The sequence below is a fragment of the Lissotriton helveticus genome, chromosome 3_1 (assembly GCF_964261635.1).
Source record: "Lissotriton helveticus chromosome 3_1, aLisHel1.1, whole genome shotgun sequence".
In the NCBI taxonomy this organism is placed as follows: domain Eukaryota; kingdom Metazoa; phylum Chordata; class Amphibia; order Caudata; family Salamandridae; genus Lissotriton; species Lissotriton helveticus.
The window spans coordinates 1,199,725,863-1,199,753,006 of NC_136061.1; the positions used below are offsets into that span (position 1 = coordinate 1,199,725,863).

At 47.6% G+C, this 27,144-nt stretch overlaps 1 long non-coding RNA gene across 1 annotated transcript in view; it reads left to right on the forward strand.

Annotated features, from left to right (window-relative positions):
• Nucleotides 1-631: 631 nt before the first annotated feature.
• Nucleotides 632-27,144, forward strand: part of LOC144823369 (uncharacterized) — a 73,426-nt gene continuing 46,913 nt past the window's right edge. Inside the window, exon 1 of the long non-coding RNA XR_013608772.1 lies at nt 632-721. This is a non-coding gene — a long non-coding RNA (uncharacterized LOC144823369). The remainder of the gene's footprint in view (nt 722-27,144) is intronic.

Sequence of the window (27,144 nt, forward strand, 5' to 3'; positions counted from 1 at the left end):
TTTATAATTTAGTCTACAAAGCCACATATACCAGAATGCAAAGTAAAACGAAGATTTATGTATGCACACTTTGTGGCAGTTTCTGCTCTCTATTACCGAAATCATGTAGCATCTACCCTCTTCCTTCTGTTTCCTTCCTCCTCTCTGTCCTTTTACCTGGTTCAGCTGCCCTCACCACTGGCCATTCCTCTGCATCTCTGTCAATCTCATCTTTACCCCTGCATTGCCCCTCCGTCTACTGCCCTTTTGCCCAGGATGGCCTGTCTGCCTCCACTCTTCCTCCATCTGCTTTTTCTCCTTCCTCCCTTAACACCTCCCAGGCTGCAGAGAATAAAGCTGTGCTGCTAATAAAGTGTAACACACATTTAACATGTTATGCCTTTTTTATATTACTTTGGTGGGAACAGTTTGTTGTAATTCAGCAGCAATCCGAGATGTTACTATTGAAGGGGGAGGGTTATATGATTTGAGAAACTCCTGGTAAGCAGGAAACCTTCTGCCCTTTTAATGTCAGGTTAATTTTTTCCACCCTAAAATCACCAAAGTTTGCACCCCCACTGCTAAGGTGGTAGATCCATGGTTACTGAAGTGTCTGAGTTTGTAGGCTAAACTTGCCGTGGTCTAATGTGTCTCATTCTTTCTTAGTTTGACAAATCAATCTCTACAACTCAGCACTACTTGCAGCACCAGGTCACCAAGACATACTCCGTCTCCTCTGTAAGTAAGATCATTTTTTTCTGCCTTTTATCTTGACCAAACAGAAGACCTTTGACAATTGAGTCATTGAACCCCAAACTCAACCAATCAATCAGGTTTCTTTTAAAGCACAACTACTAACCCGTTAGGGTCTCAAGACGCTGAAAACTAACCCAAAAATTCAAAAAGCCCCGGTCTAACCACTAACTTTGGATTCCAGAGTAGCGTGCGATATGTCATGTAGCGATTTAATTCCTTGTCAGGAGTAGGACATGTATATAACTGTAATTGCAATACAATTCAATGGTAAACTGCAGTTTGTTGTTGAGACACAACTTTTCCCTTCTTGAGATTCCATGCTTCACCCTCTCTTAGGGTTCTGCTAAGCTAGGTATAATATTATTAAGTGCTTTGTCACCAAAAATATCTCCTGCTGCTAAAATAGAATACTTAGACTGGTCATGCGGTGTAGCAGAAGGGACGTGGAAACTGGTTTGAGTTGAGTGACCAGAAAGAAAATAAAGAAAGCTTTCCCAAATGGGCAAGCTGATTTGCTGAAATGTGGAGAATGTGGTTGTGTCGAGTACAGGGTTGATTCCAGGTTTACTGAATAATAACTGTTGGAACTGGCCTTTCTTGCAGGGTCATCCCCAAACTTGTTGCTTCTCCCTCCCCTATTTTTCCTCACCCGTGGCTGTTGGCAATAGGACTCTGCGCACTTTACCACTGCTGATCAGTGCTAAAGTGCATATGCTCTCTGTGTAAATTGTTATTGTGATTGGATATACATGATTGGCATATTTGCATCACCATGAAGTCCCTAGTAAAGTGCACTGGGTGTGCCAGGGCTGGTGATGACAAATGCTACTAGTGGGCCTGCAGCACTGATTGTGCCACCCACATGAGTAGCCCTAAAATGGTGTCTCAGGCCTGCCACCCCAGTGCCTGTGTGCAGTCTGTGAACTGCCATGTCCTCCTGGTCAGTGTCCTCACTGACCAGGCCTAACCCTTCCCTTTTTGTGCACATTGGTCACCCCTATGGAAGGTCCAAGGTACCCCCCTGGGCAGGGTGCAGTGTATATGAAAGGTAGAGCATGTACTGGTGCAGGTGACATGCTCTGGTAGTGAATTACAGCCATTTTCGTTTTTCACTATTTTAAGGCTATCTTGCTCTATAGGTTAACATGGGGGATGCTGGCTACAGTGGCTACCAGCATTTCTTCCCATAGGAACAAGATAGGACATAAGAGACTAGTATCCCTGAAGTCAGAATTTAATAACACATCTTTTAGGAAAGGTTGTTTTTGAATCCTGTGTTTGAGAACAACACTTTTAGAAAGTTGCTGTTCTCTTGTCTGACCTTCCTGTGTGCATTGGCCTGTTTGTGTAGTGACTGTCTGGTTTGAGAGTGACAGGGGCTGGGGATTCCCCAGGAGGCTGGCTGAGTCAGCCCTAGGCTGAATAACCGCATTTGCAACTTGAGTGGTGGGAGGAGATAGCAACTGGGCCTGAATAGAGCTGTGCCTGCCTTCCACAATGCTGACTCCACCTCCTGCTGGGCGGCTGACGACCATGCCCCTCACTCTGAAAGGAAAGGAGAAGCCAGGAAAACAAAGTGCTCAAGAAACACCCAGAACTGGTTCAGACCGGGCTCAGGGCCCACTTGCACAAAGAGAACAAAGACTTTTAGGGGTATAAGTACAGGACCCCTGACAACAGAAAATTAGATCATCCTGGAATCAAGAAGGAACCTCTGCCAAGGAGAAAGCTGAAACTGAAGAAGGAAGATTGTCCAGCTGTTGCTCTGCTGGATTGCCCAGCTGTTGCTTTGCTGCCAAGGAGAGGGGAAGGACTTTGCTTTGTGCTGTGTCCCCTTGCTTGAAGAAATCTCCAAGGGCCTGAGAAGAGCTGGATCCCTGTTCTGAAGTCCCAGGAACAAAATGAATTCACCCCCAGCTTACCCTGAGCTCTAATGAGAGAGTTCTGTCCTTCCTGGAGTGCTTGGTCCATGTGTGGTGCCTCTGGAAGTTGTACCTGTGTTGGGAAGCTGGAAACTAAGCTTGAGAGACTTTGCTACAGAAAAGTTATCGCATCGCTCGCTGTGGAGCGCATCCCCGATAGTGCGAGGAGATTCCCACCGCTACGAAGGTCCAGATCGTCGAAGCGCCTGTTGCTGCTGTCAGAGCCGTCGCATCCTTCGTTTGCGGGACGCACCCGATCGATGCAGGAAGTCTAACATCGCTGCGAGTGGCGTCGCAGAGCCTGTCGTCGCTGGATGAGATCGGACCACCGCCTGCTTGTGGACCGCATCACGTCGCTGCGAGAGTCATCGCTGAAGCCATCGTATCGAGGAGCTGCGAGAGAGAAGATCACCGCTGGTCCGCGCATCGTCGCCCCGGAGATCGTCGCAACTCCAAAGATCGTCGCATCGTAACTTTGCGAGAGCAAACTTCCTACGGAACCTACGCACCAGAATCCATACAAGTGGCCTTCCTCCCCATACAGACCGGGTTCGTCGCAAGACGCCCGCTGCTGCAGCGGGGCTGTCGCAAGCGCCTCCCCAGGGTCTCAGGAGCAACGCATCGCTTGTTTTCCACCGCACCAACTTCTGCTTTTGGAACTTTGTCGCAACTAAAGGTACTGTGAGCTAAACGTGACGCAACTGTGAACTTTTCACGCAACTGTGGATTATTTCTATCGCAACCTAAAGAACTTTATCGCAACCTTAAGAATTCTTTTGAAACCATATTCTTGAACTGTGTTTGTTGGATTTTTGTCGTTTTGGTCTTGTGTAGTTTTGATTAAATACCTTTATTTTTCTAAACTGTTGTGGAGTCAGTTTGTGTTTTCACTGTGTTACTGTTTTCACTGTGTTACTGTGAGTGTTAGTACAAATTCTTTACACATTGCCTTCTGATTAGCCTTGACTGCTCGTGCCAAGCTACCTAGAGGGTGAGCAGGGGTTATCTCAGAGGGTTTCCCCCTTACCCTGACTAGAAGCAAGGGTCCCTATTTGGACAGTGGTACCTACCTCTGCCAACTAGAGACCCCCATTTCTAACATTGTTGGTCAGCGATGGGGATTTGAAGTTGTATTTGTACTAGACCCACAGTGAATGGTGTACATCACTAGTGAGTGCAGACCACTATGCAACCACATACTGTTTGTTTTTCCTGGTGTCCTCCTGCAAGTATTTTTTTGGGGATACTGAGACTCTGGCTAGTGTTGCACCTGTGAAGTCCTGCCAAAATGGAAGTCAACTTTTTCCACCTGTATATCTACACAGTGGAGTTAAAAGCCTTTTGCAAAGAGAGGGGGCTGCCCGTGGAGAGAGGTTCCACAAGGCATGCCTGTATTTCCATGAGGTCAGAATTTGGGAAGCAACACTGACAGATGATTCTGAGGAGGAGGACTTCTCTGACAGTGAGGGAGAGAAAGATGAGTGGCTCCTTGCTGCTGTGCGAAGGTGCAGAGAATTAGACCGGGCAAGCAAGGAGGGTGAGATCCGGTGGGCCTTAGTCCAGAAAGAAGAAAAACGTGTAGCTCAAGAAGTGAGCTTTGCTGAGTTGGAGGTGGAGTCCAGCTCAGATGGTGGCAGCATGATTATGATATCTAGTGCTGAGAGAAAGGTACAAACACCCAGAGATGTGGCGCCTGACTTGAGGGAGAGTGTCGACATACACCAGGGGGTTCAGGTTTATGATGTAGTTCCAGTGGAGTGCAGTGTCCCTGAAGTAGATTGGGGGACTGGCACAGGGGACCATATTCCTAGTGGTGAGAGGGACACTCTACTGACTCTAGAAGAGAGGTACAGGGAGAGGGGTTCCCCCATGGTAGAAACCTTGGTGTGTGTGTGTGTGGAGACCAGCCAGAAGAATGTGGGTTGTGTGACAGAGACAGTCAGATACTGTCTTGCCAGTCTCAGGAGAGTAGTGTGGGGTACTTGTGTGAGGCACTGGAGGGTGAGGCAAAGGGTAGCTTGGTTAACAACTGTGGGGGCTGTGTGATTCATTTGTTGGAGAGCATATTTTAAGTCCCTGTTTTCCAGAGCTATGCCAACACCCGGTGGAGTGCGAGTCCTCTGATTCCAGGGGGCTTGCGTTGGAGACAGACCTCTTGGTGGATTCCAGAGAGTCTGAGGAGGCATTGGGAAGTGATCCCAAAAGGAGTGGCTCAGATATCTTCCAGACCTGTGAGGTGGAAGAGGTTCAGTGTAGCCTGGTTGGGTCCCAGTGTAGTGGGAGGGGTGTAGGGGCTCATGTCCGGTCTCAGTGGGGAAGGAGTGAGTATGGGACGGTGTGTCTTACGGTGCCTGTAACACAGTCTCAGAGCCTGGAGGGTTCCTTAAGGGAGCACTAGGTTGGGGGCCTAGAAGGTGCTAGTAGGCCATTGGAGGAGGATCTCCTAGTGTCAGTTGAACGGAGAGGGCCTGTAACCAGGCCTCCATCAGTTCTGGTGTCTGGCAGTGCCACTCCAGTTGGGAGGGTGCAGAAGTCCAGACTGAGGGGTGAGAGGTGGAAGGAATCCCCCCAGTGGAAGAACCAGTGGGTCAGGGGCCAGCCAGAAGGGCTGAGTCTCCCAGGAGTGACCATGGTGACACCACTTCTGTCCTGGGGGATCTTCACGCACTCTTAGGTGGACAGGGGTCGGGAGATCTGTGCCAGGCAGACTGTTACAGGACACATGAGTTGTGTGTCACCCTCAAGGGGGTACTATGTAAGCCCCCAGAAGTCCTGGCATGCCAGGCAAGTGCACAACTGCAGGTATTGGCCCTTGGGTTGGGAGACCAGGTTCAGGATTTGCCTGACCTGGAAGGAAGGACATCTGTAACCAGTGTCCTGACCAATATGGTTCCCAGGGGTACCCCTCCAGTAGGGAGGGTGCAGCGCTCTGGAAGCGGGTGCAGAGGGAGGGCGTCCTCACCTCTGACCCCGGTGCAACCTGAGGGCTTAAACTCTAGGTTGGGAGACCAGTTGCTGGAGGGAGGTCCTGAACTTGTAGGAGAGTAGTGTTCTTGGTTGTCTTGGTGGACAGGGTTGCCCCAGGAAGGGGGGCAGGAGTCTCACCCTGGGGGTAGACTGGGCCACACCGTTGTATTGGCCAGGTGGGTACTGTCTTCCAGTGTGGGCACATCAGTGAGTGAAGTCCTGGTGCACCAGGCAAGTGTTCCACCGCAGGGGTTGGTCCCTGGGTGAGGAAGTCAGGTTCAGGTGTTGTCTGTCCTGGAGGTTTGGAGCCCAGGTTTGAGGGCCAGGTCCGGGGTGTCCCCCCTGACCTGGAATACCAGTTGCAGGATAGAACCCCTGAACTGGTCAGTGAATGGTGCAGTACACCTGCCACAGGTGCCCTGACTATTCTAGAAGGAGGTACCGCTCCAGGTTGTAGGGTACAGAGCCCCAAGGAAGAGGAGGGCCGGGTGTGGGGAAGCCCACCCCAGCCTCCTGTCCAGCCGCCAGATACAGGTCCAGGACTGGTGGGTCAGTGCCAGAGTGTCAGACCTAACCTGACAAGAGAGGGAGTGGACAAAGGGTACCAAGCACCTGGGGCTACTGCCCCCCACCCTCTGACGCCACAGGGGTATGAGAGCCCTGAGAGGCATAAGGCCTGGGTCTTATCCCTGATCACTGTTGGTGGTCACTGTGGCTTGCTGTCTGTCTGTTGGGACACAACTGTGAGTAAAGTAAGGTTAGGTGCTGCACAGGTGGTGTCCACAGGTAAGGAGAAGGGTTCCACATGGATTGGCATGGTGGACCCTGAGAGTATGGATAGAGTGATCCAACTAGGTTCAGGTCGGCGTAGAACAGGAATTGTGCCCTGCTGTTTGGGCCAGTTTCCGTGTTCTATCGCCTAAAGCAGGGAATCCCATCGAGGTATCGTTTGGTCTACCCTGGCTTTAGGCTGGAAGGGGGTTGTGTTGGAACTGGCCCTTCTTGCAGGGTCATCCCCAAACTTTTTGCTTCTCCCTCCCCTATTTTTCCTGACCCGTGGCTGTTGGCAATAGGACTCTGCGCACTTTACCACTGCTGATCAGTGCTAAAGTGCATATGCTCTCTGTGTAAATTGTTATTGTGATTGGATATACATGATTGGCATATTTGCATCACCATGAAGTCCCTAGTAAAGTGCACTGGGTGTGCCAGGGCTGGTGATGACAAATGCTACTAGTGGGCCTGCAGCACTGATTGTGCCACCCACATGAGTAGCCCTAAAATGGTGTCTCAGGCCTGCCACCGCAGTGCCTGTGTGCAGTCTGTGAACTGCCATGTCCTCCTGGTCAGTGTCCTCACTGACCAGGCCTAACCCTTCCCTTTTTGTGCACATTGGTCACCCCTATGGAAGGTCCAAGGTACCCCCCTGGGCAGGGTGCAGTGTATATGAAAGGTAGAGCATGTACTGGTGCAGGTGACATGCTCTGGTAGTGAATTACAGCCATTTTCGTTTTTCACTATTTTAAGGCTATCTTGCTCTATAGGTTAACATGGGGGATGCTGGCTACAGTGGCTACCAGCATTTCGTCCCATAGGAACAAGATAGGACATAAGAGACTAGTATCCCTGAAGTCAGAATTTAATAACACATCTTTTAGGAAAGGTTGTTTTTGAATCCTGTGTTTGAGAACAACACTTTTAGAAAGTTGCTGTTCTCTTGTCTGACCTTCCTGTGTGCATTGGCCTGTTTGTGTAGTGACTGTCTGGTTTGAGAGTGACAGGGGCTGGGGATTCCCCAGGAGGCTGGCTGAGTCAGCCCTAGGCTGAATAACCGCATTTGCAACTTGAGTGGTGGGAGGAGATAGCAACTGGGCCTGAATAGAGCTGTGCCTGCCTTCCACAATGCTGACTCCACCTCCTGCTGGGCGGCTGACGACCATGCCCCTCACTCTGAAAGGAAAGGAGAAGCCAGGAAAACAAAGTGCTCAAGAAACACCCAGAACTGGTTCAGACCGGGCTCAGGGCCCACTTGCACAAAGAGAACAAAGACTTTTAGGGGTATAAGTTGCGCTTAATCAAGTAAATAAATACATACATACATACATACATACAAGTACAGGACCCCTGACAACAGAAAATTAGATCATCCTGGAATCAAGAAGGAACCTCTGCCAAGGAGAAAGCTGAAACTGAAGAAGGAAGATTGTCCAGCTGTTGCTCTGCTGGATTGCCCTGCTGTTGCTTTGCTGGCAAGGAGAAGGGAAGGACTTTGCTTTGTGCTGTGTCCCCTTGCTTGAAGGAATCTCCAAGGGCCTGAGAAGAGCTGGCTCCCTGTTCTGAAGTCCCAGGAACAAAACGACTTCACCCCCAGCTTCCCCTGAGCTCTACCGAGAGAGTTCTGTCCTTCCTGGAGTGCTTTGTCCATGTGTGGTGCCTCTGGAAGTTGTACCTGTGTTGGGAAGCTGGAAACTAAGCTTGAGAGACTTTGCTACAGAAAAGTTATTGCATCGCTCGCTGCGGCGCGCATCTCTGACAGTGCGAGGAGAATCCCACCGCTACGAAGGTCGAGATCGTCGCAGCGCCTGTTGCCGCTGTCAGAGCCGTCGCATCCTTCGTTTGCGGGACGCACCCGATCGGTGTGGGAAGTCTAACATCGCTGCGAGTGTCGTCGCAGAGCCTGTCGTCGCTGGATGAGATCGCCGCACCGCCTGCTTGCGGACCGCATCACGTCGCTGCAAGAGTCATCGCCGAAGCCATCGTATCGAGGAGCTGCGAGAGAGAAGATCACCGCTGGTCCGCGCATCATCGCCCCGGAGATCGTCGCAACTCCAAAGATCGTCGCATCGTACCTTTGCGAGAACAAACTTCCTACGGAACCTACGCACCGGAATCTATACAAGTGGCCTTCCTCTCCATACAGACCGGATTCGTCGCAAGACGCTCGCTGCTGCAGCGAGGCTGTCGCAAACGCCTCCCCAGGGTCTCAGGAGCAATGCATTGCTTGTTTTCCACCGCACCAGCTTCTGCTTTTGGAACTTTGTCGCAACTAAAGGTACTGTGAGCTAAACGTGACGCAACTGTGAACTTTTCACGCAACTGTGGATTATTTTTATTGCAACCTAAATAACTTTATCGCAACCTTAAGAACTCTTTTGAAACCATATTCTTGAACTGTGTATGTTGGACTTTTGTCGTTTTGGTCTTGTGTAGTTTAGATTAAATACCTTTATTTTTCTAAACTGTGTGGAGTCAGTTTGTGGTGTTTTCACTGTGTTACTGTGAGTGTTAGTACAAATACTTTACACATTGCCTTCTGATTAGCCTTGACTGCTCGTGCCAAGCTACCTAGAGGGTAAGCAGGGGTTATCTCAGAGGGTTTCCCCCTTACCCGGACTAGAAGCAAAGGTCCCTATTTGGACAGTGGTACCTACCTCTGCCAACTAGAGACCCCCATTTCTAACAATAACCAATAAAACAATACTGAAAACATTTCAGCAATAATCAATAAAACGAAAAGACCAAATGAGTCACAAAACGAAAAACACACCAAAAATAAATCAAACAAAGTTTGCATTTAAGGATAAAACCATACATTTTTTACATTTTATGGTGTCAAGCTGACATTAGAAGGCTTTCAATGTTCATGAACATACAATTTGTTCCAACGGCGCAAAAAGTGAAAAAAAAGTACTAAATGTGAATGAGATATATACAGTGCAATAAAAATTGTTGAAATTAGTCATTCAGAGGACATCCATCGCTAGATACATGAAGCTCCACTTGGGATTTTAACTTTCCATTTCGCGTGGGGTGGAGAGAGTAGGGTCAGGATTATCACAAGTGCGTAGACGTTTCGACCGGGAAACGTGTGTGATTGACTGGTAGGCACAGAGGGTCTTCCTCAGGACTAGACGAACCAAGGGACAGCCCAAATCAAAAGAGATTTGCAGGGTATGGTCCACCGTTTGGTTGGATTCCAACCAATGTCTGAAGTGAGGTCCTTGATGGTTGTGGATCTCATCAATGGCACAGCACAGTACTGTAGCTCTCCAGCACAGCTCTTGAAATGAGAAGTTTTTGGTGTGTTTTTCATTTTGGGACTCATTTGGTCTTTTTGTTTTATTGATTACTGCTAAAATGGTTTGAGTATTGTTGTTTTATTGGTTATTATTCAGTATACCAGGAAGCAGCTCTGTACCCAACAGAACCACATTCTTGTACACCTAGGTTCTGAGGGGCACTGGGTCACCCCATTATACTAGATGTAGCTTATTTGCTGAACAGCGAGCAGAAAATGTAACCTTTTCCTTGCTGAAGGGTTTGCACACCTTTGTACCCTTTTTCAAATATTGGTATTAATTTGATTGAAAGCACGTACCTGTTCGGTCTCTTTATGCACTCATGAACACTATGGGCCAGATGTAGGTAACTCATTTTTACAGACTCTAAAATACAGATTTTTACCGAATCGGTATTTTAGAAAAGGGAAATGAGATGTAGGTCAAAAATCGGTAAAAAATACCGATTCGGTAAAATTCGGAAACCCAGAGCCGGTATTTACCGAATCGGTATTTACCGATACGGCAAATACCGAATCGGTAATTCACATGCAAACCTATGGGCCAGGATGCCCATAGGAATGCATGAATCTACCGATTCGGTATTTACCGATTCGGTAAATACCGAGTCGGGAATACAAAATATCAGGCAGTGAAGTATCAACCAATCACGTGCCTCCACCCCGCCCCTCAGCCAACCAACAGAGCAATACACCAATCCTGTGCATCCACCCCACCCCACAACCAGGAAGTGGCCACACCCATGCAGGTGCAGGGTACCTGATCACACAGGAGAGCAGTTACACAGAGACAGGCTGTTGTGAAGCAGAGCCCTGCAGGACAAACAAATGGATCCCCAAGACTCCCAGAGGGAATGTAAAAAGTTCAATCGGGTCGGGGACAATCGATATTTGCCCGGCGGTATTGCCTCTGTGACCCTCTAGTTATTTAAATCAATGAAGAGGCAGGCGCTGGAGACTGGAAAGCAGGAAACAAGGTTTTTTTATTCTCTCCGGAGGAGAACACAACGAAACGGACAGAAGGTATCGTTCTGAGGTGCTCTAACTGTATTCCTGAGGCCTGGCCTCTTATACACACATTTATGACTTTATTGTAGATTACACATACATGTTAAAGCTTTGATGTACGGAAAAGACATTCTCGGAACTCCCCTTTGGGCCCGTTCCCACACACATTTACAGTTGAAGTCCCCACCCTAGTCACAACAGGTGATGAGCATCGCGCAGCTGGATAATCCGCCGATTCACGGAATGTGGGGGGTTTGATCGGATCTCATGGGGTGGGGGCTTTGATCAACCCGGGGATTCTTTGATGGGGGAAGCTTTCTATCGTACGGGGAGGGGCAAAGATGGTATCGGCAGAGCTGGGTGTCGGCCTGGGAACGGGGAAGACAAAACGGGCACACGGGGAAAAAGGGGGTTTGCATCTAAGGGCCGGAGATCATGAAAGGGAAGCAGGGAGGTGTCGCGCTGGGAACAGGATGAAGGCCTGGGGCAGAGCAGCGCCGAAGAGGGGTTTATGACTCAAGGCAGGTGCAAGCAGGGGGTGGTCAGCGTGCAGGCTTAGCGAAGGCAAAGGGCTATGTCAGGGGCCAGCGGCATGCAAAAGGGTTCGTTCTGATCGGGGCATCTTAAAATGGCGGGCGCGCACGACAAAAGTGTGGCATCAGGGGAAGAGGCAAGATGGCGCAGATAATGTTCACCAAAACGTACTAATTTTCAACAGTCCTCCCTTTAACATATTCAAGACATCTTGCTGGTTCATTTTCTACTTGGTTCTACTGTGGTGGGCATGGGAGAAAAAAAACGGTAGGAACCCTAGATGAAAAAGTTGTAAACAATACATTTTAACATTTCTAGTTTTTAGGAGGTGGGCCTATTTGATAAACTTTGATACACTTGTTCAGCAGGAAAGTCATAGGAATGTAATACAAAAAATGGTTCTGTAGTGAGCAGCAAGTACATATCATAACGTGAACTGGCAGGTTAATACATATTTCAGATTCGGCTTGGAGCAGGATCAATACAATGGCGGCTGGGAGAGAAATGAGGCATAGAAAAAAACGGTGATTGAGGATGTCAAATGTTCGAAGTTTTACGAGTTCTCATTGTTCTTTGTGGTCTTTCGTTGGCGCTGTTGAGCACCGGCGGTGGAGCTACAAGTCCAGCTCTGTTCTAAGTTCTGCGTTGCAGGGCACGACCCTTTCCTCGCGTTTCTGGTCGGAAAGGTCCTTTTCGCCCTGTGTCCTTTGAGGTGATTGTCAGAAAGTTCGGATGGAAGAAGAGCGTACAAAACAGTCCATAGGGTAGGTCAGAGGGAAAGGGGGATGGAGCAAGGCCAAATTAGGAACAAACTAGGGGAACGAGAGACTTCAAATAGGCGGGCGTGTGACCGAATTCAGAGAGCGGGGACTTGTCGACAGGCATTGGACATCGAGCAGGGGCATCAGGTCGACCCTTTCTTCTCATGTTGTCGAAAACAGTGCCTCGTCCTGCAGCTCTTTTCAGTCGTGGTCTCGCCTTGGCTAATGTCGCAGGTGTTCCTTAGTCTGCAGTCGGGCCTCGTGCTCCCACATCCGGTCCTTTTCTCCTCCAACAGCGGTACCCTTAAACAAGTTTGAAAAGACAGTCTTTAGAAAATTTGCAGATGAAGATAATCAAAAAGTCTATTTCTCTCCCAGCTCCAGGCAAAGAATGAAAAATGCCCGTTATTTTAGTGTTCACAACTGGCATATGAATGACCGGTGACGGGTTCTGTTGGATTTACTATGACTTTCCTTCATAATTATTTATTACAGGCATGGCAGTTCATCTGATGGTAACCCACCCTTGTGAGACAAATCTGGCGAAGATATGCCGTTCTCTAGAGTTTTACATTTACAAAAGGGTGCAGTGAGTCGTCAACATGGTACTACACAGGTATTTTGCTGAGAGACGAACATGGCTAAACATTTCCTTTCTATCGGTGCATCCTGTTTTGCAACTACTGCGGGGTTCATTTCGATGATTTCTTTACCTTGAACTAGTCTGTTAACCTTGTAAAGCATCATTCTGGGTCCTACGTAACCTTTTACAGCCCGATTACTTAATTAGGAAGGACAGGGGTTTTATGGGAAACAACCAGGGACATATACAGGGGAGGTAACGGGGGTGGTCATTTTTCCGGTTTGGGTATTGCGACATTTCGGGGAGGGGAGGGTCGCGTATTCTGAGGTCCTTGTCTTATACTATAGGAGCCGTTGACATGTAGTTCCCTTATTTTCGGGTCAGATTAGGGAACCTCTGTCGTTTTACCTGTCCTTTCCCTTACGGCCCAACCTGGGTTCATTGACTTCTAGCGGAAAAGGAGAGGTAACGACGCGGTCTCAGGGTGATTGTATTAAAGACAAGTTTTTGTGCAAATACTGACGGTATTTGAAGCCAATTAGGTGGGGTGCTAGGGGTGGCAGTCTGCCAATTTCGGGGTTAATCACTCGGAAGAGTGGGAGCGCAAAAATAGAGGAGAGAGAGAGAGAGAGAGAGAGAGAGAGAGAGAGAGAGAGAGAGAGAGAGAGAGAGAGAGAGAGAGAGAGAGAGAGAGAGAGAGAGAGCGTAACGGCAGGCTAAATAGTACACGTGCAACAGAGAGAATGGCAGTGTATTCAAGAAAGGCTATTTAGTGCATTACACAGCAAAGGGCATTCACGGGTCTGGGTTAGAATCTTGTAATCATGCAGTTTGAGCATTAAACAGGGTAGAGGGGACATGCCTTGAGAAAAAGGAAAGAAGAAAGGAGGTACCATTTTGTCGCACTTTCTCGCATTCTCGGTCCTTCGACCAGTTGGGTCAACATCTCAGTCACACACACACATTCCCTCATAGTTTCGCATCATACGTGACATGGGTTCATTCGTCCGGTCTGGTTTAAGGGTGATCACTTTTTTTTTTTATCAGGTTGTGCTAATTTTTCGGGTTTGTTCGGTACGTGAGCAGTTTGCAGGCGTGCTTAAACACCACCTTGCGGCGCTAGTCCGCTTCGTGTATTAGACATGGCAAGACTTCAGATCTTCGCCACACCTCGGCTGTAATTTCTGATGTAACCTGCAGAGGGAGAAAAAAGGGGGGTGGGGGAGACAGCATTCGCGCGCATTCAAATACATGGATTCATAAGTCCTTAACTTACCTCTTACTCGTCTTTCCTCCTTGGGGCAGGGTCCCCGGGGATATGGTTTCTGGAGTCGGGGGGGGTAGTGTGTTCATGTAGGGCGTGTGCGGGGAAACATAAAAAAAGGAAACCAGAGGTGCCTAGTGCGAGGTATCTAGTCAAAGGATGTATCTCACTATCGGGGTCCTTAAACCTCTTTCAACGCTGTGGCGTTCTAAGGTTCTTCGGTTCTTGGGTCCCTGCTACTTTGGAACGTTGTACTTTATAATATTTACATTATTTCATTTCACCCTCCTTTTACATTCCCTCATTTACACCATTCGTTTTACCCATCCTTGGAAGTCAAGGTCTTCCTCTACGCGAGAGTTCATGAGTCAGACGCGTACCTTGAAGGCGGAGTGTCGTGTTGTTGATCCGATCCGTCCTCCAGGGCTGGGCAACCATCTTCTTTTAACCTTAAAGAGAGAGCAGAGTAGGGTGCACAGAAAAGAACTTTCCCACCCATCCCATATTTTTTTTAAAATAAAGCATGCAATACCCGTCCATAGTTTCAAAGACTTTATTTTGCAAAATCATTTCAGCATATGGATTATGAGGGTGCGGTCGTATTTGGCCGGTCGTGGCAATGGCTAAAGTGCGTACAGTGGGGGGTGTCGTTTGCAGCAATAAAAACATCGGAAAGTTTTACTCATTCATTTGTAAGAGACTAAAACGTCTATTAATTGGCTGGGGGTTCGGGGGCATATATTTTCATAATTTAGAAGCATAATCATAACAGTTGTAATCAGATTTCCTATATGCATACCGTACGTGTGCGTCGTAAATGGGGTTTACATCAGTTATAAAAATATAATACATTGTACATTCGTAATCAACATTTGTAACGGGGATCTTTTCATACTGTTCGTCGAGTAAGTTCTTCTTGTCTTTTCTAGCCAAGTGTACAAAGGATCATATAAAATCTCAGAACATCAAGTTTATATTAGTGCGAAGGAACACCACGAGGTGTTCGTAAGTTCCGATTGATACCAGCGCCATTTTGGGCGGGGCCGGCTCAGTCCGGAAGCAGCATCAGGGGGAAATGTTTCCATTACTGGCAGTTTGGACCAGAGTCCTTTTCGGCAGTTCTAGAATTCACGCTAACAGAAGGTGTGGCAATGTCATGTTTGTTTCGTTGGCGATCAAGGCAGCCGTCCCTTACCGGAAACCTGCAAAGGCCGAAGGCTCCGCCGGGGACCCTTGTAGGATCTTCAAGGCTGCGGAGATGCTGTCGGAGATGGGGGCTCGTGCTCCAGAGGGCAAATGTTCGAGTTATATTGCTGGTCAAAGTTACTCTAGTGGCCGGGGCCCACCTTCCAGCGGACCCAGACGCCATTTTGAGGCCCTACCGGGGCCACTCTCGTCGAGTTTGCAAGAGTGGAAGAGACCCTTCGGAGTGAAAGGAAGAGGTCCCTGTTTTGTGAAAGCGGGACGTTCGGCAGGGGTGCGGCTGTGATGCCCCCACCTGGGGGCAAGGGAGACTCGTTCGCCTCGTCTCCTTCTCCCGGTGTACTCCATGCCGCTCCTTTTCATCGCCCCGCATGAAGGCCTCTCCACATCCGGTGTTCCCCAAGTGCCACCATTGTACGTTCGGTGCTGCGCAAGTACTGGGGTGCCACCATTGTACGTTCGGTGCTGTGGAAGTATTGGCACCATCGCCTGACTGGGGGTGTTCGGCGTCGGGCTGGGGGCTGGGAAACCTCCTACCGGTGGAGGTGGGAGAGGCTCGTCCGCGTCGCCTCTCCCTCCCAGCCCAACTTGGACAAATTGTTGTGGAGGTACGTGCAGGACATCCCGCCGTCCAGGACTGCTGCGGCTGTGACGGAAGAGAAAAGGAAGAGGTGCCTCGTTCTCCTCTTGACATGTGGCGGGACTACCTTAGTCTTTCCAGGCCCGTTGCGGCCGGCCAAGGAGACATGTGGCGGGACTACCTGCAAATGCCCAGGCTGCGGGCTCCTGCCTCTCCTCCGGCTCCCCCATACGTTAAGATTTCCTGACCAAGAGTTGGCGGCCGGGCTCGCCTTATATGGGTTGCCGTTGGTTGGGCGTAGCCGTAACCCTGCCCTACTTTGGAAGGTTCCAGAATGGGGGGGGGGGGCGAATGTTCTGTTTGACTTTCATTTTCTACAGTTTATCGTTATTATTCCTTGTTTGTTGTGTTAAATTAAAAGTTCAAGTTCATTAATGGTCTACGGATTTTGTTTTACCATTTCTTTCTTTCCAGGTTGCTTTTATGCTAAGTTTCTGCTAACAGAGGTCGAGTAACACGGAAACACGTGTAGAGGGATGACGCAGATTTGCACATTACATACACACAAACTCAGACGGGGGACAGTACAAGTACGACATACAAAGACCCAAGACAAATATAAAAACAGTTATTGGTCATAATTATCTCTTTCCGTCTGTGAATTTTAAACGAGGCTGGGTTCCCGTCTTGACATTGCCCGACCTAGGAGAACGTGAGCATGCCGCTGAGATTTTCCTGGCGAAATCTGTGCCATCGGGCATAATCAAACGTGGTGGTTCTGTCTGGTCTGTCTATGTAAGTCGGGTTCTTCTTTGTCTCGCGCCTTTTCTCGTACTGTCGGTCTGTCGTTCTTGTCGGCCCTTTGCCTTTACTCACGCTCAGTAGAGCCGGGCATTGGGCTTTCCAGTGTCCGACATACCTACAAAAAGCGCATTGGTCTGACCCTAAGTCTGGTCGTCCTTTGCATAGTGTCGGGGGATAAGTTGTGGGTAGCGGTGTCCTGGGGTTGTCCTGTCGGTATATTTCCCTACTTGGTTTATCCTCGTCTTTTCTCTGTCGTTTCGTAGCCTCTCTGCGCCACATACCGAGACTGTCGAGCATAATTGGCGTTGTCTTATTATTTCGAAGGGCTATTTCTAACGTTTCTATTTTATCAAGGTCAAAGGATCCTACCAGTGGCCACTGTTTGTCTTGACTCTCTTCGGTATACCTGTGCCATAATTTATTATAAGCTATGGTGACTAACCCATAGTTTATGAACATGTCCTTATTAGGGGTGCCTTCTAGTGGAGCTATATGGTCCACCTCTAACACCCGGTCCGGGCTAAACAGGCTATTTATCAGTGGGGAGAAGACAGACATGACGGCTCGTAACGAGGGACTAAAAAAAGTCAGCACTGCCTATCTTATCACTAGGTGCAAAGACTAGACAGAATATTTCTATTCTACGTTGTTTGCAGGCAGTGAATACCTCATGGATCAAAAAAAAAAATATAAAACCAAACGACCAATAAATAACAATGGGGAGAATGAGTAGGTCCGCAAAGATCTGCGTTACCTACCCTTTTCACTATCTGCAAAAAGGGTGGTCTCTTCCCTGCTTGCAGACAGGGAATCTCCAGGAAACAATAGTTTGCGAACAACAGTTCAGTTTCAAGCAATTATTGAGTGGGGGAGAAAAAAAATAAGCACGGCTGCTACCCTACCTATCCTCCACTGTTTGCAAAGAGAGAGAGAGCCTGTTGTTTCTCCGTTTGCAGACAGTGAATCTCCAAATAAAAATAAACAGAGCAATACTAGTATTTTTGAACAATCAAGCAATCAAACAAATTTTTTCGCAACTTGTCGTGGCAACACGACCTTACCCGGACCATGTGGACAGTTTCTTGTCTTCCGAATCCAGCGCCCGATCGTCCTCTTTTTCTCGTATATCTCACGGCACTCCTGATGGTTCCCAGTCAGGACCGTAGATCACTCGAGAGAGGTCTGTTCGGAACTAGTGAAGTTCGGATGATCGGCTGCCAGACGAGGGTCTATTGGGCAAGAGCTCTCCCGATCGTTGCAGTCGTTCACTCTGTCGTCGGGACCTCTCCCACTGGATCCACGAGTCGCTGATGGGCCCCACGCTTGGGACGCCAATTGTAAAAAGTTCAATCGGGTCGGGGACAATCGATATTTGCCCGGCGGTATTGCCTCTGTGACCCTCTAGTTATTTAAATCAATGAAGAGGCAGGCGCTGGAGACTGGAAAGCAGGAAACAAGGTTTTTTTATTCTCTCCGGAGGAGAACACAACGAAACGGACAGAAGGTATCGTTCTGAGGTGCTCTAACTGTATTCCTGAGGCCTGGCCTCTTATACACACATTTATGACTTTATTGTAGATTACACATACATGTTAAAGCTTTGATGTACGGAAAAGACATTCTCGGAACTCCCCTTTGGGCCCGTTCCCACACACATTTACAGTTGAAGTCCCCACCCTAGTCACAACAGGTGATGAGCATCGCGCAGCTGGATAATCCGCCGATTCACGGAATGTGGGGGGTTTGATCGGATCTCATGGGGTGGGGGCTTTGATCAACCCGGGGATTCTTTGATGGGGGAAGCTTTCTATCGTACGGGGAGGGGCAAAGATGGTATCGGCAGAGCTGGGTGTCGGCCTGGGAACGGGGAAGACAAAACGGGCACACGGGGAAAAAGGGGGTTTGCATCTAAGGGCCGGAGATCATGAAAGGGAAGCAGGGAGGTGTCGCGCTGGGAACAGGATGAAGGCCTGGGGCAGAGCAGCGCCGAAGAGGGGTTTATGACTCAAGGCAGGTGCAAGCAGGGGGTGGTCAGCGTGCAGGCTTAGCGAAGGCAAAGGGCTATGTCAGGGGCCAGCGGCATGCAAAAGGGTTCGTTCTGATCGGGGCATCTTAAAATGGCGGGCGCGCACGACAAAAGTGTGGCATCAGGGGAAGAGGCAAGATGGCGCAGATAATGTTCACCAAAACGTACTAATTTTCAACAGGAAGGTGCAGAGAGGAAGAGGAAGATTAAGTTCAGCACTGGTGAACTTCAGGTGCTGGTGGAGGAGGTCGTCAAGCACTACCCAAAAATCTTTGGAAAGCAGTCCCTGCAGGTACCAGAGGCTGTCAAGAGGATCACCTGGCTGGGGATCCAGACCAAAGTAAACGCAATAGGAGTGACCACCAGGGAAGTGGACGATCTCAAGAAGAGATGGTACGATCTAAGGATCATTACTAAGAAAAAATTGGCAGCAAGAAGTAAGGAGGCCAATGCTACAGGTGGAGGGAAGAACAGGACACCTGCTCTCACGGACCTGGAAGAGCTTGTGGAGTCCACACTGGAGCCAGAGTGCGTTGTGGGGATTGGTGATGCAGACAGCTCAGCCCGAGCTGCAGCTAAGAAAGGTAAGGGACATGTCCATCATCCCTCACCCCCTGCCTGTGTCCCTCCCCCAATGTGGCTATGTGTTGAGGAAATCCAGTACAGACTTCAGTACTCACCTGCAATGCATTATGGGAGTGGTAGTCATAAGAATACCCATCAGAGCTGTCAACATGAAATGATGTCAGGCATGCCACACAATACAATCAGAGACATGGGAGGAGCAGGAAATAGTGATATTATAATGAGATTTAATAGTGAATTACACAGTGAAAGCACCACTAAGACACTGGCCATATCTGTCCACAGGGGAGACATCACGCAAGTCACTGCAGGAGAGGGTTCAGACACATCCCCAAAGGGATAGGAGTGAGCAAGAAGGCAGGGATGCAGGGCCCAGCACTGCAACACCTAGAGCACCCTGCACACAAGCAGCTGCCACACCAGAGGCAGACACCATGCAACTTGAAGCATCTCCTGTGCTCCTTGACTCACCACAACATGAGTCACGACGACCAGACACACCAGCAGACACAGAGGTGTCAGACTACTGCAGGCCCAGGAGGCATGACAATCCCCCACAAAGGATCCTACAAACATCCTCCGATGAGGAAAGGGAGTGTGAGGAGTCAATAGAGTCAATGGCAGGAAATGCACCAGGTCTTACATCCACTCCTGTCAGCCGATCCGGAGGAACAAGACGTTGTAGGGTCCGGGAGGCAAGCGCCAGTGGCCGTGATGAGGGTGTCTTCTGTGGCCTTGAGACCACAATGGTCAAGGTGCAGCGCCTGCAGGCAAAAGCTGTTAGTGCAGTGCACAGACAAATGCGCCATTTGAACACAAATTTCACAGACATGAACAAGGGAATTGCATCAATGGCAGACAGCATGAGGGACATGGCCGATGGAGTCAGGGACATGTCACAGTGTGTGATGACACTCTGTGAGGAACTACATGAGGACCGTGCACAAAGGCGCAGGGAGAGCCATCGCATGCACCAGCAGACAAGGGGCATGCACCATCTTGCAACTGAGACTTCACTGCTGTGTTGCCGTTCAGTTGCGATGCAGGAGGGGCTGGTGCACTGCTGTACTGATCTCACAAGGGGGATGGGGAGAGTCACTACAGCAATGAAAGTGCTGCTGACAAACCAGTCAGCCACCACAGGAGCAGAAGGTGTAGGGGACACAGATACCACTAGTAGCAGGTGCAGCACCCCTGTCCCTGAAATAAGGAGGAGCAGCAGACGCCAGAGTGCCGGCGCTGGCACAGTAGACTTGGAACTAAGCCAACCTCAGGCATCACGCGGGGCTGTTCATGGGCGCAAGCAGTGAGTCTGCCATATTCAGTTGGACCTGTGAGGGTGAGATAACCCCCGTCCACCCAGTAGTGCTAGGCAAACTAGTATATGTAATTTGTGTCTTCTGTCATTTAAACGTAGTGCCAAATAAACTACGTGCATTGAAGTACAACACGTGCTTTGTCTCTATACTTACTCAAAAGTAGTTGTGTGTGATTTCTGCCCGTCTCTGTCTTCCGTCTGTGGGTGTTGGTACTCCTACTGTGTTGGCTGCTGGTAGTGCCTGCTCATCGTCATGGTCTTCATAGTCCTCCAATTCCACCTCTGTGCCCTTCTTAGTTGCGAGGTTGTGCAACATTGCACAGGTTGCAATGATCTTACAGCATGTTACAGGTGAGTACTGCCGTGCCCCCCCACTTTTGTGGAGGCAGCGGAACCGGCTCTTCAGGAGCCCAAAGGTGCGCTCAATGATGTTCCGGGTGGATTTATGTGCCACATTGTAACGTCTCTGGCTGGGGGTTGTGGGGTTGAGGTAGGGTGTCAGGACGAAGGATGGGAGTGCATATGCACAATCCCCTAATGTGAAAAAAAAAATGCATTACTCACAGGCACACATTGACATACGTCTGCTTCATCTATCAAGGGAGTGTCACCCATTTATTTACCTAGCAGGTATCCTTCCCCGAATTCACCCGCTGTCAGGCGGGTATAGATCCCACTGTTTTGGAATATGTAGTAGTCGTGGGTGCTTCCTGGGTACCTGGCCACTATATCTGTGGTAATGTACTTGGCATCACAGATTGCTTGTACATTAATTGTGTGTGATGACTTCCTGTTCCTGTATATGTGCTCAGTGGCAGCTGGGGGGCAAATGGGGATGTGGGTCCCATCAATGCAGCCAATCACGTGTGGGAAATTTGCCATGAGGTAAAAGTCAGTCTTGGTCCTGAGCAAGTCCGCATCAGTGTCTGGGAAGTGGATGTAATACTCCATTCTTTCCATCATGGCATCCAGGAACTTTCTGAAAAAACGCGACAGGCAGCTCTGGGACACCCCCGCTACCGCAGCCACAACACTCTGGTAGCTCCCAGAAGCAAGGAGGTGTATGCTACAGAGCACCTGAACATGGGGTGGGGTGGCGTGGGCCCTTGGTCTTTGGTGGTCCAGGAGTGGGTGCAGGTCCCTGATCAGGTCCATGATGGTCTGGGGGTGCAGTCTGTATCTTTGCAGTATCTCTGGCTCTGTCAATTGGAAGAGTGTTAACCTCTGCCGGTACACCTGCTCCTCCCTTCTCCATTCCCTCTCACCTGCTGCCTGTAGCCGTAGACGTCTTGCTATTACATAGAAAGCCGCCATAGTGGTTCCAGTGTTGCATTTTGGGGCCCTTTTTTATAGGCTGCACCTGGTTACCACCTGCTTTCAATCCATGTTAAATACCGATTCTTAAATACCGAATTTTCAGTAAATTCGGTAATTCATGGGTGACCTACATCTCGATGGTGTTGTTTTTTCCATTTCTTAATTTCCGAATCGGTAATTTTACCGATTCGGTACATTTACCGACTCGGTATAATTACCGAATCGGAAATTTTACCGAATCGGTACATTTACCGACTCGGTATATTTTCCGATTCGGTAAAATTTCCGATTCGGTAATTTTACCGGTTCGGTAATATTTCCAAATCGGTAATCTTCCGAATCAGAATTTTTACCGATTCTGTATATTTTAGGCGACCTACATCTCAATGTCCAAATACCGGTCGGTAACGGCCGAAATTACCGATTTTCGGTCGTTACCGACCGGTATTAGGCTACCTACATCTGGCCCTATATGATTCTTTTTCAGCACATTCCAGGCTAAATATTGATGCAAGCCCTACATCAATATCTTATTGCTTCCTGAAAACATAAAGAAACCTTTGGAAATATTTTCTTTTATTATGAAATTTGCTCTTTATGTTGTTGCATTTCTAAAATTATAAATATAAATCCCAGAACACTAACCAAGGAAATATTGCCCTGAAGGTCTGGACTCCTGCAGTATCCAGCATGTGAGGGTGTTCTTTGGGCATTATGTCTGTACAACCAATAATGCAATATTAGCACAGTTCGTTAAATTGCGGCACAATCACTGTTTATAATGCACTGTTCAGCAATCTATTGTTGCAAGCAAATCCTCGCTCGCCTAGCTGATTATCCAGGAGAACACAAATGACAGTTGTCATGTTCTAGCAACCTCTTTCTCCTCAACATGGTAATTCTCTCTAGCTCTCCTGGCACAGGACCATATTTCTGCCAAGGCTTGACCCCCATCAGTGTTCTACTAGGTCTTTTATGAGTGGGCGATGCTACACATATGGGTTATTTTTTTAGGTGCCCCCAGGCAATTAACTGGGTGCAGTGCTTCTGGTACATTTGCTGTGATAGAAACTCGAGAACGTCTCATATAACACAAGTTACACCATCCAACTTTCCCACACTTCACTAGATAAAAGCGTTATAATATATGTGTGGGTGGGTCTATTGCTAGGGACAAAAACAGACCAACACTTCGACCATTCTAAGGATGCATTGACATGCATGTTTGTGTTTATATTATAAGTTGGGGTCAACAAAAACAGTTTTTCAAAAAACTTCCTGAGAAATACTTTAAATGATGGGAAACCCAGAATGCGGAGTGATTAAAATGACACTCTATCCCTAATCTCAGATTCATTTGAATAAATATAATACTGCGCAGTGCCCCCCCCCCCCCCCAATTAGGGCAAAGGAGCATCGCCCCCTGTTGCCAGTGCAGCAAAAGTGAAAAATGAAACGATAATAAAATGAATTACAGATTTATTTTTCACGGCTCACATCCTGAGCAGTGTTTAGGGATGGGGCATTGCTGCTCTCTGGCAGCAGGGTGGTGGTACTCACTCCACCAGTTTACATTGCACAAGACACTTTGACCCTCTGTCTTGTGACGGTCAGGCTGACATGCGCAGTGTAAACCTCTCCTCCTAGCTGTCTTAGACAGCTCATTGGAGAACAGGCACAGGCTTCCTGTGCCTGCTGTAGCGTCAAGGAAGCCCACTCCAGCCAATGCCGGTGCTGCTCTCATGCTTCTCATCTGCAGCATGAGAGCAGCTCAGGATTTGAAGAAGGCAGTTGCCCGAGTATCATTGAGGTTCCTGATGTCATGCTGACCCCAGAAGAATTAAGAAAGGAGAGTATGTTTTAATTTTTTTAATTATCTCTTAGCCCCTCACAGGGTTTGTCTCTTGGTCCCCCCATGCCCCTCCAGCATTGAGGGTCACCGTCTGCCACTGATACTGCGTGAATCACCTTTGAGCACTGAGTCCCTGTCACCTTTCCGCACTTTAGTCTGATAACTATAACAAATGCCTAAAAATTACATTATATTTTAACAACTGTTATATCAGATGAATTGTTACATTAATTGCATCACATTTTAATTCCTATTAATGTATATCCCTGGAGAACCACTGTTTTTTATTATTTCAATTACTCTGGGTTCATTCTCGATTTGTCTCATGGTTACTCTTGTTTGACTGAATGCATGAGAAAAAATCCAATCAGCTCCTGGCTCCTTTGTTGGGAACACTAATTTATCATGATAAGGAGAATCAGACACTTTTTAGCTCTTGCGGCTGTGAATGGACAAAGCAATATAGTACTTAGTGTGCCCTCTCTTTCTTAAATTGAAGATTATTTGGGGTTAAGGTTGTCACAAACACTGAGACAGAAAAGAGAACTCCAGAGGTTATTGGAACCCACCATCAGCTGACAGATGCAACAGGGCAAGAAGAAAGATGAATACGCACGAGTAGGCTGGGGCAAGATACATTAGTAAATATTTCTTCAAATAAAAACACGTGTACAGTCACGCTACACATCGGTTTCAGTATTCTGAAGCCTAAAGGTCTGTGCGCTAGCTGGGTGCACCTCAAGTATGCCTGGTACCACATCATTAACCCCTTTGCTGCTAGGCCTTTCCCCCCCTGTGCTAAGCCTTTTTTTGGCTATTTGGGGTAATGCACGCTTAGGCCCCTGTAACTTTTTGACCACATAAGGTATCCACAACAATTTTGCGTCCTTTTCTTCCAATATCATGGGGATTCTAAAGGTACCCAGGGTTTGTGGATTCCCTTGGAGGGGTCCCAGAAATTAGCCAATATGCAGCAAAATTTTGTTTTTTTCGGAACAATGGGGAAAACGGGCTACAAATAAAAGCGTCTGCGTTTTTCCCTGCAAATGTTATCATAAAAGGGGCTGAAATCACCATTTCCCCAGCTTTATGGGAATGACAGACTTTTGTCGGAAAATCAACATTTTTTACACAGTTTTGGCATTTTTCTGGGACATAGCCTATTTTTGCTATTTTTTGTGCTTTAAACCTCCTTCCAGTTAATGGTAAAAATGAGTGTAAAAGCAATAATGGATCCTGGAAAGCTATACATTTTATAAAAGTAGACAATATTCTGAATTCATCAAGGGGTCATTTGTGTAGATCTATCAAGGTTTATTTATAGAAACTAACAGTTAAATATTGGAAACATTTTAAATTAGTTGAAAAAAACAGCCTTTTGTGTCAACGTTTTTACCTGTAACTTCTTGTAATTATGACAGCTCTTTGAAAGCAACATACCGTTACATCTGCTGGACCTTCCTGGTTGTGGGGATATATAGGACTTGTAGGTTTGAAAGACACCTATGTATTTCTGAAATGGGTACAAATTATAGAGAGAAACAGTACATATTTGCACATTTTAAAAATTGGGAACACTCATACTAGCATGAGAATTATTGGTCATTTTTCAAAATGACTTTTTTTTTACACACTGTCTTTCATTTGGAAGGCGGAAATGCATCAATAGGTGATAACAGTTGCTTTACAAATCTGAATTACCCTAAGTCTCCCGATAAAAATGGTACCTCACTTGTGTGGGTAGACATAGTGTTCATGACCGGAAAGGGCTCAAAACCCAACGTGAACAAACCACATTTTCACAATGAAAATGTACCCCTTTTTTGCGAAGTGTGTAGCTGTCATTTTATAACCCTAGCTCTTCTAGCACCTAGGGAAACCTAGCAAACCTATACATTTTTAAAAACTAGACACCCAGGGGAATCCAGGATAGTATGACAAGACTGCCTCCCACTAGGTTCTGTTACCCAGAATCTCTTGCAAACCTAAAAAAGTGTCAAAAAAGCCACATTTTCCCCACATTTCTGTGGTGGAAAGTTTTGGAATCTGCGTGGATCCACACATTGCTACCCACCCTGCGATTCCCAAAGGCTTATGAGAAAAACGATACCTCACTTGTGTGGGTCGGCCTAGTGCCCGGGACAGGAAATCGGCGCAAAACGCAACGTGGTCACACCTCAATTTCGCTGTCAAAAATTACCCTTTTTTGGCAAAGTGCCTAGCTGTAGTTTTTGAACCCTAGCTCTGCTGGCACCTAGGGAAACATAGCAAACCTATACATTTTTGAAAACTAGATACCCAGGGGAATCCAAGATGGGGTGACTTGACTGCCTCCAACCAGGTTCTGGAACCCAGAATCCCTTGTAAACCTAAAGAATTGTCCAAAAAAAACACATTTTCCCCACATTTCTGTGGTGGAAAGTTCTGGAATCTGTGTGGATCCAGAAATTTCCACCCACCCCACGTTCCCCAAAGTCTTACGAGAAAAATGGTACCTCAATTGTGTGGGTTTCCCTAGTGCCTGCGACAGGAAACGGCACAAAACGCAACATGGTCACACTTCAATTTTGCAGTGAAAAATGACCCTTTTTTGGCAAAGTGCTTGGCTGTCGTTTTTGAACCCTAGCTCTGCCGGCACCTAGAGAAACCCAGCAAAATTATACATTTTTGAAAAGTAGACACTCTGGGGAATCCAGGATCGGGTGACTTGACTGCCTCCCACCAGGTTCTATTACCCAGAATCCCTTGCAAACCTAATAAATTGACAAAAAAACACATTTTCCCCACATTTCTGTGGTGTAAAGTTCTGGAATCTATGTGGATCCATGAATTTCCACTCACCCCGCGTTCCCCAAAGTCTTCCGAGAAAAATGGTACCTCACTTGTGTGGGTCGGCCTAGTGCCTGCGACAGGAAACGGTGCAAAACGCAACATGGTCACACCTCAATTTCACAGTGAAAAATGACCCTTTTTTTGCAAAGTGCCTAGCTGTAGTTTTTTAACCCTACCTATGCCGGCACCTAGGGAAACCTAGCAAACCTATACATTTTTGAAAATTAGACAGCCAGGGCAAACTAGGATGGGGTGACTTGACTGCCTCCCCCAAGTTCTGTTACCCAGAAACCCTTGCAAACCTAAACAAGCATTTGCAATGCAATAGGTCTTGCATTTGCAAAAGTTTGAGCTATTGGCATTGTAAATGACAAACCTTTAATCTATGTGTTGGTTTTGAAAATAGATAAATTAAAAGCATTGTCATTTACAATGGCAATAGCTTATACTCTTGCAAATGCGAGACCAATTACATTGCAAATGCTTGTTCATAAAATGCTGGTGTGTGCTTCACAGCCTAATGCATTTTGTAGTACAAACACTCCTAATTATACCAGGCTCTATTAGAAACAGAATATATGAAATTTTATAAGTTTCGTTTTTGTATAACAACAGTTTAATAAATGAAGATGATATGCATAAACCTTTCTCCAAAACTTGATTGGCCACATGCCAGCCCCAATATGGGTTATAGACAGGGCCACTGAAATAATGTGATTTTGGTGCTCAGTGCGTTTTCCGCATAAATTATTAATTTAGCACACAGCCCATGATA